A 13,043-nucleotide genomic window follows, 5' to 3' on the forward strand; every position below is an offset into this window, starting at 1 on the left:
CCTCTAAAGCTCAGATGATAGACAAAATCAATTATGCTAAATTTACTGTAGAATGAAGCCATTTGGTTCACCTGACCCATGAGGTGTTCTGTTCCACACAAGTCTTCTCCCATCCAACTTTATCTCCATACAAAATTCAGGCCCCTCAATAAATTTTCCCAACATGTAGTACCCAAAACTAAACTGTTGTGCTTTAGATCTTGTCTAACCAAGCTCTGTAGAACTGCAGCATAATTTGCTAAATGATGAGTTCCAAAACTTCTGATATAAAAGGTCTTATTGCTTACATTTTATACCTATTCAGTAACTTTGTGATTATTGGCAAAGATATCTAAATCCCTTTGTTTTTGCCATGAAGATGTTCATGTTTGTCTCTCTTTAATCTAACACAGAAACTAATATCACACCACCCTACATTGGACTCCATCAACCAGTTTTTCTAATCTTCCATTCCACGCAACCTCCTATTCGTCATTTGCGACACAGCAAATGGATAGGCAATTTGCAATTATTTTACCAAAGTCATTACTGTATTTGGACTGCCAAGTAGGAAGCTTTCAGAAGTTTAATAAGTGTTCCTGTTAAAATGAAAAGGTAAGGCTGGTAAGATTAGGGAAGACTGGATGCATGAAGATTTTTGGGGTTCTAGTCAAGAATAAAAATGATTCATATCTTATACATAGGCAACTGGGATCAAATGAATCTCTTCAAGAGTATAAAGAGTGTAGGGGCATACTTAAAAGAGAGATCAGGAGAGCGAAGAGGGAATGAGAGATAGCCTTGGCAGAGAAGGTTAAGGATAATCCAATTTCTGTTGAACCTCCGGAGAGGGGAGAGATTTTAAATGAATATTACACGTCAGTTTTTGTTGTAGAGAAAGAAATGGAAGCTAGGGAACTCAAGGAAATAAATATTGTTGTTTTGAAAACAGTTCACATTATAGAAAAGGAAATGCTGCAGGTTTAAAAAAAATGCAAATGTGGAAATATCTCCAGGATCTGATCAAGTGTATCCCAGGACGTTGTAGAAAGTTAGGGAGGAAATTGTGGGGCCCCTAGCAGAAATATTTGTATCATCTATAACCAGAGGTGAGGTGCTGGAGGACTGGATGGTGGCTAATGTTATGTCTTTATTTATGTAAGGCTGTAAGGACAAGCCCAAGAACTACAGACTTGTGAGACTGACATCAGTGGTGGGCAAGTTGTTAGGGATATTCTGAATGATAGGATTTATATGCACTTGGAGAGGTGAGGAATGATTATGGGTAGTCAGCATGGTTCTGCATGAGGGAAATCATGCATCACAAACTTGATTGAGCTTTTTGAGGAAGTAACCAAAAAGACGAGGGCAAAGCAGTAGATGTTGCTTATTTGGACTTGGTTCTGCATGGAAGGCTAATTAGTAAAGTTAGATCACCTAGGATTTAGGGTGAGCTTGTCGACTGGATACAAAATTAGTTTTAGAGTAGAAGGCAGAGGGTGGTAGTGGAGGGTTATTTTTTGGATTGTAGGCCTGTGACTAACCGTGTTCCGCAGAGATTGGTATTGCATCCACTTTTGTTTGCCATTTATATAAATGATTTGGATGAGAATATAGGAGGGATGATTAGTAAGCTTGTGGATGACACTAAAATCGGCTCTATAGTGGACAGTGAGAAAAAGGTTATCTAAGATTACAAAGATCAATTGGGTCAATAGAATGGCAGAGGTAATTTAGTTAACTGAGATATAGTGCATTTTGGTAAAACAAACAAGGGCAGAACTTATACAATTAATGATATGGTCTTGGGTAGTGTTATAGAACAGAAAGATCTAGGGGTTCAGAACATAAATTCTTTGAAATTTTCATCACAGGTAGAATGGATGATTAAGGCATCTAGCACGATTGCCTTTATAGCTCAGATTTTTGAGTTAGGAATTAGGACATCATGTTGAGGTTGTACAGTATGTTGGTGAGGCCTCTTCTGGAGTACTGTGTGCAGTTCTGGTCGCCCTGTTATTAAAGTAGAGAGGATTCAGAAAAGATTTACTAGGATGTTGGTGGGAATTGAGGGTTTGTGTTATAAAAATCAGCTGGATAGGGTGGGACATTTTCCATTGGCATGTAGAAGGTTGAGGTGTCACCTTATAGAGATTTATAAAATTATGAGGGGCATAGATAATAGCAAAGATCTTTCCCTTTAGATGGGGGGAGTTCAAAACTAGGTGGCATATTTTCAAGTTGAGGGGAGAAAGATTTAAAAAGGACATGAGGGGCAACTTTTTTTTTTTTTAATACACAGAGTGTGATTAGTGCGTGGAATGAATTGCCAGAGGAAGCGGTGGATGCAGGTACAGTTACATTTAAAAGACATTCAGTTAAGTACATGAATAGGAAAGGTTTGGAGGGATATGGGGCAAATGCAGGCAAGGTGGGACTAGTTTAGTTTGGGAATATGATCAGCATGGACTAGTTGGACCAAAGGATCTGTTTCCATGTTGTATGACTCTATGGTATCAAGTTGAGGCCAGTATAAATCGCTTGGAAGCACCATGTATCATAACCAGTCAATTAGAGACCCTTCACTATATCCCTTTTCTCTCTTGCTCCATGTGACTGCCCTATCAATTGCCAATTCATATTGCAGACCAACTGTAATCTGGTGTACTTTTTGTAAACCAATACTTACAATGTAGAACATACATTCCAGAAGTTCAGGAAGGCAACATCCAAAGGCATTTCCATAAAATCAAAGAAATTCACCTAGTTTAATTAGACATTCCCTTAAAATATCCAAGCTGAATCCTTTTAATGAGCTCATTCCTGTCTCTACACTCAGTTACTCTGATCTCCTACAAGTGACGTCAACCCGAACAGGTCAATACTTAACTGATCCAAATAGTGTATTTCCCAATTTAGAATGCTTTGGAAAACTGTGACCAATGTATTCTTCCATTTCCATGTACATTTTGTTTAATTCCATGATGGATACCATCAAGCAAGAGGATTTATCCATCTTGACTGCAATCATTTTCTCTCTTACCTTTTTTTCAAGAATGTTAAAACACTGCTAGTTCCTCCTGTTAACTCATTTCTGGGTTTACTCGTGTATCAGTAATACGTTGTCCTCTTTCCACAGTGCAAAATTAGAGGAAAAAACTGCATAGTAAACAAGATCAAAATTTCTTCATAATGTCAGTTTTAGTCTCACTTGTATTTGTCTTACCAACCCACATCCCCTCTCACCTCAATACCCTTCTGTTGTTTTTCACAGCTCTTCTTACTTGCTAGTTCTCCACTGCTATTATTTTTCTTGCATTTGAGCTTTTACTTTAATAAAGTATTGCACCAAATTTGTTCACAATGGTTGCTTAATGACAAGTGGATAATATGTCTTTGAGGCATTTACTGGTTTTCAAATCAAGTATTTGTTTGGATTGCTGTTACTTATTTGGATTTCATAGTTGTAATGACAGCAAAATCATTGCTTATTTCCATTACCTTGTGAACCCAACACATAACCATGGGGAAAAGGAACAGAAGTAGGCCATTTGGCCCTTCAAGCCTATGCCGCCATTCAAAATGAACATAGCTGATCATTCAACTTTGTATCTTGCTCCCACTTTCTCACCATACCCTTTAACTCTTTCAGCCCCTTTAAAACATTTCAATGTTTTGTCCTTAACCACTCGCTGTGGCAAAGAACTCCACAGGCTCACTACTCTTTAGGTCAAGAAATTTAGCCTCACCCCAGTCCTAAATGGGCTACACTCTATCCTTAAACTGCAACCCCTGGTTCTGCACTTCCCAGTCATTGGGCACATCCTTCCTGCATTTACCCAGTCCAGTTCTCTTACACAGGGCTGCTGTCAGCAACTTCTGGCATCCGCCCATATACAATTACATGCAATAACCCAGAAAATGCTACTGGTGATTCCCCATTCATCCACAGCATACAATGAACTCACTGCATAGGGAATCAATTGAAAGTGACTGAACTGACATGAATTTTCACTCTTATGCCATATTCTTGCTATAAAAACCCTCAAATAAGTTTTTGCTTTTAAATTAACTGTCTTCTTGGATAATTTGCAGCATCAAGGATGACTTGATTTTACTCCAATTTGTTGGGTTCTGAAATAGCTAACAAGTCCCATACACACGCTGCAGACCCTGCTACACCCAGGGCAAACTGTACTCGAAGGGCTAAATAGATAGTTTGCTTACAAATTTGGGTGCTCCCTATAATACCTGAACATCACCTTTCCACATTAACAAAATCTCTCCTTTTTTTTTTAATTCCTCCCCCTGCCTTTACTCTTTCATGGGACATGGAAATCAAAAGGCCAGTATTTATTGTCCATTCCTAATTGCTCCTGAACCGAGTACATTGATTTGCCATATCAGCAGCCAGTTACGAGTTCATCACATTGGTGCAGGCTTGAAGTCATGTGTAGGCCAGTTTAAGGATGGCAGATTTCCTTCCTTTAAAAGCACGTCGTGAATTAATGTTTTTTCGAGGAATCAACGATAACTTCATATCAACATTAAGGACTAGTTTTCAAGTTAAGATTTTATTAATTTAACTTAAATTCCACTAGTTGCTATGGTGGAATTTGAATCCGTGCTCCCAGACAATTGTCTGAACTGATGGGTTACTAATCCAGTGACATCACAGCTACACTACCACTTCCGGGTGTTCGCTGCCTTCCCAAATGAGCGTTCTCTATTTTGATCAGTCAAAAGTTCCCGTGAGTCACCAGATATATTGGACATCATGTGAACTGTGGTTGCCGTGGTGTAATGGTGAGCACGGTGGTTTCCGAACCCTGTGATTCGAGTTCAAGTCTAGGTGGAGCCTTCTTTATAGGGGCGGCACGGTGGCTTAGTGGTTAGCACTGCAGCCTCACAGCGCCAGGGACCCGGGTTTAATTCCAGCCTCGGGCGACTGTCTGTGTGGAGTTTGCACATTCTCCTAGTGTCTGCGTGGATTTCCTCCGGATGCTCCAGTTTCCTCCCACAGTCCAAAGATGTGCAGGCTAGGTGGGTTGGCCAAGCTAAATTGCCCGTAGTGCCCATGGGTGTATGGGTTACAGGGGGATGGGTCTGGGTGGGATGCTCCAAGGGCCAGTGTGGACTTGTTGGGCCGAAGGGCCTGTTTCCACACTGCAGGGATTCTAAGATCATCAGGGATGCTGTGAACAGTGTTTCCACTGTCCCCTGGGAGTCTCCTGCTGCAACTGAGCTCACAGTGGAGCAGCTGCTTAGACAGTCTGGTCATCAAGCAGACCAATGACAAATCCCACCATAAAATAAAAGCAAAATACCAAGATTCTGGAAACTGAAATAAAAATAGAAAATTCCTCAGGGTAGTGTCCTAAGCCCAAACATCTTCAGGTGCTTCAATAATTTTCCCCTCCATAAAGGCCAGAAGTGGAGATGTTTGCAGAATGCTCAGTATCATTTGCAACTTCTCTAACTAAAGCAGTCCATATCCATATCCATCAACCCAAGTCTGGAGGTTTTGATCAGTGGCATGTAACATGGGCACCATACAAGTTGAGGCAATGACCTCTCCAAAAAGAGAGAATATAATCATTGCCCCTTGATGTTCAATGTCATTGCTATCACTGAAGCCCCAGTGTAAACCCAGAATGTTGGTAATCAACCAGAAACTGAACTGAATCAGCCATAAATACTGTGGCAACAACAGCAGGCCAGAAGTTAGGAATTATATGGTAAGTAACTCACCTCCTATTTCCCTAATCCACAATCTACAAACCATAAATTAGGAGTGTAATAAAATACTTTCCATTTACCAGGATAGGAGCAGCTCTAACAACACTCCAGAAGCTTGATATCATTCAGGACAAAACAACCTGCTTGATTGGTACAACATCCACAAACATTCATTCCCTCCATTACCACAGCAACAACAGCGCATACCGTCTAGAAATATACCATAGAAACTCACTAAGGCTCCTTAGACAGCACATTCCAAACTCTCAATGATTTGTCATCTAGAAGGGTAATGGCAGCAGGTACATGGGAAAACTAACTGCAAGATCCTCTCCAAGCAACACACCATTGTGACTTGGAAATATGTCAAACTAGATCAAAATCTTTACACTCTCGTCCGAAAACTACCATGGGGTGCCCCTATACCGTAAGGATTGCAGTGAAAGTAGCTCCCACCAACTTCTCCAAGACAATGTCAGATGGGCAAATAAATGCTGGCCTAGCCACATCCCATGAACAATTAAAACTAGGAAAAATGTCACATTGGACTTGAAATGATTTTTTTAAAATCACTGTGTTTTAAATCTCAATCTCACACTCACTGAACACGAGGGTCAACAAGGCTCTCTTTTTGCACCAATCCTCTTCTCTACTTTCCTCATTGCAATACAGTACCTCACCACCAGAAAATTATATTTCATCACTGAGAAAGCTATAGAACTTTGGGGAATTGTTCAAACTACACTGCTTTCAAACCAAAACAGGCCCAACCTCCATCGTCAAACTTCTACACACAACTGACACTAACATGGATCAGTTTTCCATATCTCGGCAGGCTCTTCTTGATTAAGTCTAGTGTGACTGGACTTGCGATTGGTTGATTTATTGCTGATGTATGTACCAAGATATAGTGAAGAGTGTTGTTTTGCATGCTATACAGGTAGATTGTACGATACAAAAGTGCATCAGGGCAGCAGAACAGAGTACAGAATAGTGTTACAGCTGCAGAGAAGGTGCAAAGAGCGAGTGAGAGACAGCAGAATGAACATGAGAGGTATATTCAAAAGTCTGATAACAGCGAGGAAGAAGCTGTTCTTGAATCTATCCATACGTGTATTCAAATTTTCTATATCTTCTGCAGGATGGAAGAGGGTGGAAGAGAGTATAACCGAAGTGGAAGGGGTCTTTGATTATGTTGGTTGCTTTCCTGAGGCAGTGGGAAGTACAGCTGGAGTCAATGGATGGAAGGCAGTTTGCGTGATGGTCTGGGCTATGTTCATGAATCACTGTAGTTTCATGTGGTCTTAGGAACAGCAGTTGCCAAACCACACTGTGATGCATCCAGATAGGATGCTTTCTATGGTGCATCAATAAAAATTGGAACTATGTCACCATTCCTACGCTATCACTGGGTCAAAATCCTTACACTCTCTTCCGAAAACTACTGTGGGCTGCCCCATACCCTAAAAAGAGTCACTCTAGACATACCGAATTTCCTTAGCCTCTTCATCATAGAATCATAGAATCCCTACAGTGTGGAAACAAGCCCTTCGGCCCAACAAGTCCACACCGACCCTCGGAGCGCCCCCCCCCAGGCCCATTCCCCTATAACCCACCTAATCTACATATCACTGAACACTACGGGCAATTTAGCATGGCCGACACACCTAGCCTGCATATCTTTGGACTGTGGGAGGAAACCGGAGCACCCGGAGGAAACCCACGCAGGCACAGGGAGAATGTGCAAACTCCACACAGACAGTCGCCTGAGGCTGGATTCAAACCCAGGTCCCTGGTGCTACGAGGCAGCAGTGCTAACCACTGAGCCACCGTGCCGCCCTTGAGGAAATAGAGACGTTAGTTGTGCTTTCTTGACCATCACATCAAGGTGGGTGGACCAGGACAGACTGTCATCACTCCCAGGAACTTGATGCTCTCGACCATCCCCATCTCACCACCATTGATGCAGACAGGGGCGTGCCTCCACTTCACTTTCAGAAGTCAATGACCAGCTCCTTCACTTTGCTGACATTTTTGGAGAGGTTATTGTCTTTACGCCATGCTGCTAAGCACTCAATTTGCACTCAAGCAAATAACTGATTTGAGGAAAAGTAGTATTTCAGGATCAGAATCCGAAACCAAAGGTTCAGTTTACGGGGCAGCAATGATCTCCATATGTCAATGCACTTTGGACACTTGGACATTCTGCAGCAAGCACCCCAAGCACGTTATGTATCATTAGTGGTATAATCCCAATATTTCAATGGCTAATTAAACCATACTTATTGCCAAATATCATCTTCAGTCATGGCAAAAACAATTTTACATTTATGAAAAATCCAATAAAATTTTTGTATTTTGCAATACAAAAAAATAGATATTTCAAATAATTTTAAAGTTTGTGATATTTTAGGTTCTCTCAATTCCTGTATATAAAACTTTTCTTCCAGTAATTTTTTTTAAATCAATGGTAAAACCTGCTTGTTACTTCTTGGTCTGCTATCTATGAGAATTCATTAACGTATCTGCCTGCTTAGTCTGCTTGATGTCAACATCTACCAAATACCAGAGATCTCCTGCAGTTGGTTCCAGGATATAGTTAGCACTGCGAAGAGTGAAATTCCACCCAAGAATTTGCCACATTTTTGTAGTCAGCTCTCTGATATCAGCGACAAGCATGATCACTTCTTTCCTGACTGTAAAATGTAGACACTTATTCTGGAAAAATCTTAATCATTCTAGAAATTTACTGAATCTACTTCTTAAGCTTATTTAGGTTCTAGACTGTATGATCTGGCAGAATGTTAAGCTTGGAATATTTAGTCCTCACTTGTTCCTAAGTTAAACCAAGCCTCCATAATATTGATTATATTACACTTGGAGGTAAATTGCTACTTCAAAATCACTTTTTTCATACTGTGAGCAGTTAAATACAGAACTCAAGTAACTACAACCTGTTAACACGTCATCTAGGTCTTTTTCTCACTTTTTGGCTCAACTGCGGGTATTTCACAGTCCCACTTAAAAAGGAATCCAGCCTTATAAAAATACAAATTAAAAAAAAGTGAATAATCGTATTCCCAAAAATTCTTGCACTAAATTTAAAGAAAAAAATGCAATCACTGTTACCTACAGTAATTCTCAATCTATGTAGTGTATCAAGACAGCCATTCCAACACTGTAATGCAGCTTAATAGACTTTCTGAACACTTAAATTATACACAATTAAGCCAGTTCCTCATTTGTTAATCGTTAAGTAGTCATAGATGGAATAGGGAAAAACGGATACACCTAAAATGCAACAGAACTAAAATCTCAAATTCTTTCTTTACACAGAAGCTGTCTGTACTGAGTACTTCCAGCATTTCCTGCTTTTATTTCAGATTTCCAACATTTGCAATACTTTGCTTTCTCATTCATACTGTTGTATTGCCTTTGTATTCGTGTGCAAGAATTTTTGTGAAATGCTCATGAGCCATAGGTCTCAACATAAATAGATACCTGAAAATAAATCAACTCTTTTTACTAGCCTACATTAAAGAGTCCTCTAGGTAAGTCGATGAGTTACACACATTGGGAGCAACATGATAACTCAGGTTGCAATGCATTGAGAAATGAATACACAACTCATTAGAACAAAGACATTTGCCCTAAGATCAAGTTTTATTTAAAGAAGTTGTCAGAAAAGCATGTGCAAACAAATATGAAGTAAATTAGCCCAGTCCTTCTCATCGTTAAAGGCAATGGTTTTAATCTCAATACTTCAAGTCAGATGCTCATTGATTTTTGCCCAGACATAAAGAAGAGTCTTAACTGATAGAAGTTTATAACATGGTAGCCCTGAAGCAACATGCCCCATATAAAAAAACTGTTTTCTACTGGAAATTCTAAAGACAATGCCTGCCCCAAGGTCAAAGTAAACAAGTTAAACCTTGCCGTTGAAATAGCCAACCACATTTACTGGGGACCCATTTACATCAACTGTGGATTATAGTTTGTATATAAAGCCTCAACGATTGGTTAGATGAACGAATAGTGGAGCAAAGAGGCCAAACTTGAGGAGAGCAGAGTTCTCAAAGAGCTTTACAGCTGGAGAAAATTGCAGGCAGAAAAAGGAGAGGGCCATGTGAGATTTGTAAACAAAAATGAAAATTTTATAACTAACATGTTGTCACAATGGCAGCCAATGTAACAAGCAAAGGGTTACGGATGAACAGGACAAATTACAAGATGCAAGCAACAAAGGATTGAGACAAGCTCAACAGCCAACATAGAGGAGATCCACAAGGGGAGCCTAGAATAGATCCCTGCTAGAACTTCAGAGTTCATGCCTTTCAAGCATGAGAAGCCATTGCTAGAGACTGGAACCAGGTGGAGGTATCACAAACCAGCTAGATACGAAATGGTTGGAATAACAGGGTGTGTCCAACTGAGTGAAAGGCTGCAAACTGGCTAAGAAGGATAAGGGATTATAGTTTATCAGTGTCACACTCATTTAGGATGTGACTGCTATGACAGGGTTAAAAATCTGATTGGAAGAGTTCAAACACAAGTTGCGAGAAAGATAGGTACCAATTTAGCAGGCAACAACATATTCAAAATATAGATAAGGCTTTAGTTAAATTCGCAAGAGGGAATCAAGGTTGGATTTTTACAACAGGAAAATAATGAAAGATTTCATATAGGCAACTTCAGTTCCTAAGCAGAAACCATTGACACTATGAGCGAACACAGAGACTAGGTGAAAAACGGTTGAAAGAAGTGGACAAGATAAATTCTAAGGGGAAACAGGAAATAAACTGGAGAAAAGACAAGGTAAAAGTAAAGTTGCCACAGTCTTACCAGACCACAGGGTTGCTATCTCATTAGAGACAGATGACTGGTGATGATTTAACCAGAGGATCATCATGCAAGGGAAGAAACTGAAAAGGAGGATCCTTCGTGGTAACCTCAGCTGGTGCTGAACCTACACTGTTGACATCACTCAGCCATCCAGACAACTGAACTAATTGACCCCTAGAAAAAAAATGATATCACTGCTAAGGCAAAGATGATGCATCAGAAAAAATTTGGCTTGGTATGCTAAGGGAAACAGTAAATGTGGCTGAACCGACAGTCATGGTTACAAAGATGTCAAAAACATTAGAGGTGAGGGTGGAAGGTCCAAAAGGTTTGTGATGGAAAAGCCAGGAAATTATTTTTACATTCCATTGTGATTCTGAACAGTGAACAGTTTTGTGTGGTCCAGCCTGATGATGAACAGCTAAATCACATTCAAGTCTGAGTTATTTGAATTTAAACAAAGTGTAAGATGAGAGCTGTACAAGTTGAAATAAATAGTGGAAGGGGTTTACTACAGAAAAGGTAAAAGTTGACGTGTGGTTTGTTTGAACAGATCTAAAGCTATCATGATGAATGAAGAACAAAATTGCTATTTTGAGAGTAGGGATAACCACAAATGCAGTATCTTTCTGCCTTGCCAAATACAACCTTATCACTGGCAATTATCTCCCTGCCACACCACAGTCAAGGTCCTTATCTCTGTTTCTCAAAGGGCAGGATCCCCCACTTCACTCCCTCCACAATGGACAAGTTTGCCCCATTCCCATAACATCTCTCTCTGTCTGTCTGTCTCTTCATCAAAACAGCCAGGACTTTCTTTTCCACTGACCCTCTCTTTCCTATACACTCAGGTCCCAGGTCCCTCACTTACTCTCCACCACAAATACCAATCAGTATTCTTCTCACTCTTTCCTAATCTGCAGATAGGGACCCCTTCTCCCTCTCAGGAATTCCTCCCTCAGCAACCCAATAGCCCAGACAGAGTTCCTTGCAGCTCCCATCAGGATCCGATATCTCTCCCAACATCTCTTCCTCTCCACCAGTAAGCAGAATCTACGTCTACCACTATCCATCCCCTGTCCCAGTTTGTTCCTCTTTCTTCGCCACTGCCCACCCAAAAGCATCCTGCTTCCTTTTTAACTATGAACAAATCAGGTGACCCTTCTCCATCCCAAAACAAATGAATACAACTTTCAGAGATAGTAGGAACTGCAAATGCTGGAGAATCCGAGACAACAAGGTGCAGGGCTGGATGAACACAGCAGGCCAAGCAGCATCATAGGAGCAGAAAGGCTGACGTTTCGGGCCTAGACCCTTCATCAGAAAAGGGGGAGGGGAAGGGGGGTTCTGAAATAAATAGGGAGAGAGTGGGAGGCGGATAGAAGAGGGATAGAGGAGAGGAAACAAACAGGTCGAAGAGGCGGGGATGGAGCCAGTAAAGGTGTGTAGGTAGGGAGTTAGGAAGGGGATAGGTCAGTCCAGGGAGGACGGACAGGCCAAGAGGGCGGGATGAGGTTGGTCGGTAGGAGATGGAGATAGGTGGGAGGAAGAACAGGTTAGGGAGGCAGGGACGAGCTGGACTGGTTTTGGGATGCGGTAGGGGGAGGGGAGATTTTGAAACTTGTGAAATCCACATTGATACCATTGGGCTGCAGCTTTCACTTCCCTTTATCCCACACCACTCACATCTCCCATCCCTGCATCCCCTCCATCCTTGGATCCTGGTAGGATTTTCTCTTTCTCCCCCCAACCCCCAACTTTTCTTCCCACACCTTCCTTGGGGCAGGAACTCTTAACCATGCCCCATCCTTTCCACCACAGCAGGTGCTTCGCACTCCTTAAACCTATTTCCCCCTAATATCAATGCAGGCTTCCAATCTCTTCTCCCATCCATCTGACGGCCAGAGTCCACCTTTCCCATTTACCGCAGGAAGGGTTCCTCTTTCTTCCTTCCTTCCACCCACGAGCAGCCAACTAGCCCTCTCTTAGCTCAAGATAGGGCGAAGTACCTCCCTCCCAAAGCATTCCTTTTTGCGACCAGACCAGAAACCTCTTCCTTCCCTTTCCCTCCCCTTCCAACTCTTATCTCTAGCTCCCTGCCCACAACTCCCCAAACTCAGGGTCCTCCCCATTCCCAAAAATAGAGTCTCTCTCTGGACTTCCTAATCCCGGGGCAGGGTCCCTCCCTCCCACAAAGGACACCTCCACCCTAATCCTTCTTCCAGTCCGCCTCATCCTCCCTTGGCCCCCATACAAACTACCCACCAGGACATGAGCCGATAGAAAAGGCATAGCTACTGCTGCTGTGGCCGACCCCAATCCCCAGAGCGGGGTAAGACGAAAGGCACAGGAAGTGTTTCACCAAAGCAGCCGATTGGTGTTCGCGAGTCACCTTGCGCCCAACATCTCCGGCGGGCAGTGACAGACATACAAAAACAGAAATTGCAGGCGAAACTAAGCAGGTCTGGGGAGGAAGCAGAGTT

At 41.7% G+C, this 13,043-nt stretch overlaps 1 protein-coding gene across 7 annotated transcripts in view; it reads right to left on the reverse strand.

Annotated features, from left to right (window-relative positions):
• The window catches only part of cyrib (CYFIP related Rac1 interactor B), a 183,903-nt gene that overhangs the window by 136,320 nt on the left and 34,540 nt on the right, over positions 1–13,043 (reverse strand). Inside the window, exon 2 of one of the 7 annotated variants that reach the window (XM_048595733.1) lies at positions 10,561–10,734. The exons of the other annotated variants lie outside the window; for them this stretch is intronic. The gene's annotated coding sequence lies outside the window, so the exon portion shown is untranslated. The remainder of the gene's footprint in view (positions 1–10,560; positions 10,735–13,043) is intronic. 7 annotated transcript variants of the gene reach the window in all.

Source organism: Rhincodon typus, chromosome 4 (assembly GCF_021869965.1).
Source record: "Rhincodon typus isolate 14 chromosome 4, sRhiTyp1.1, whole genome shotgun sequence".
Classification (NCBI taxonomy): Eukaryota; Metazoa; Chordata; class Chondrichthyes; order Orectolobiformes; family Rhincodontidae; genus Rhincodon; species Rhincodon typus.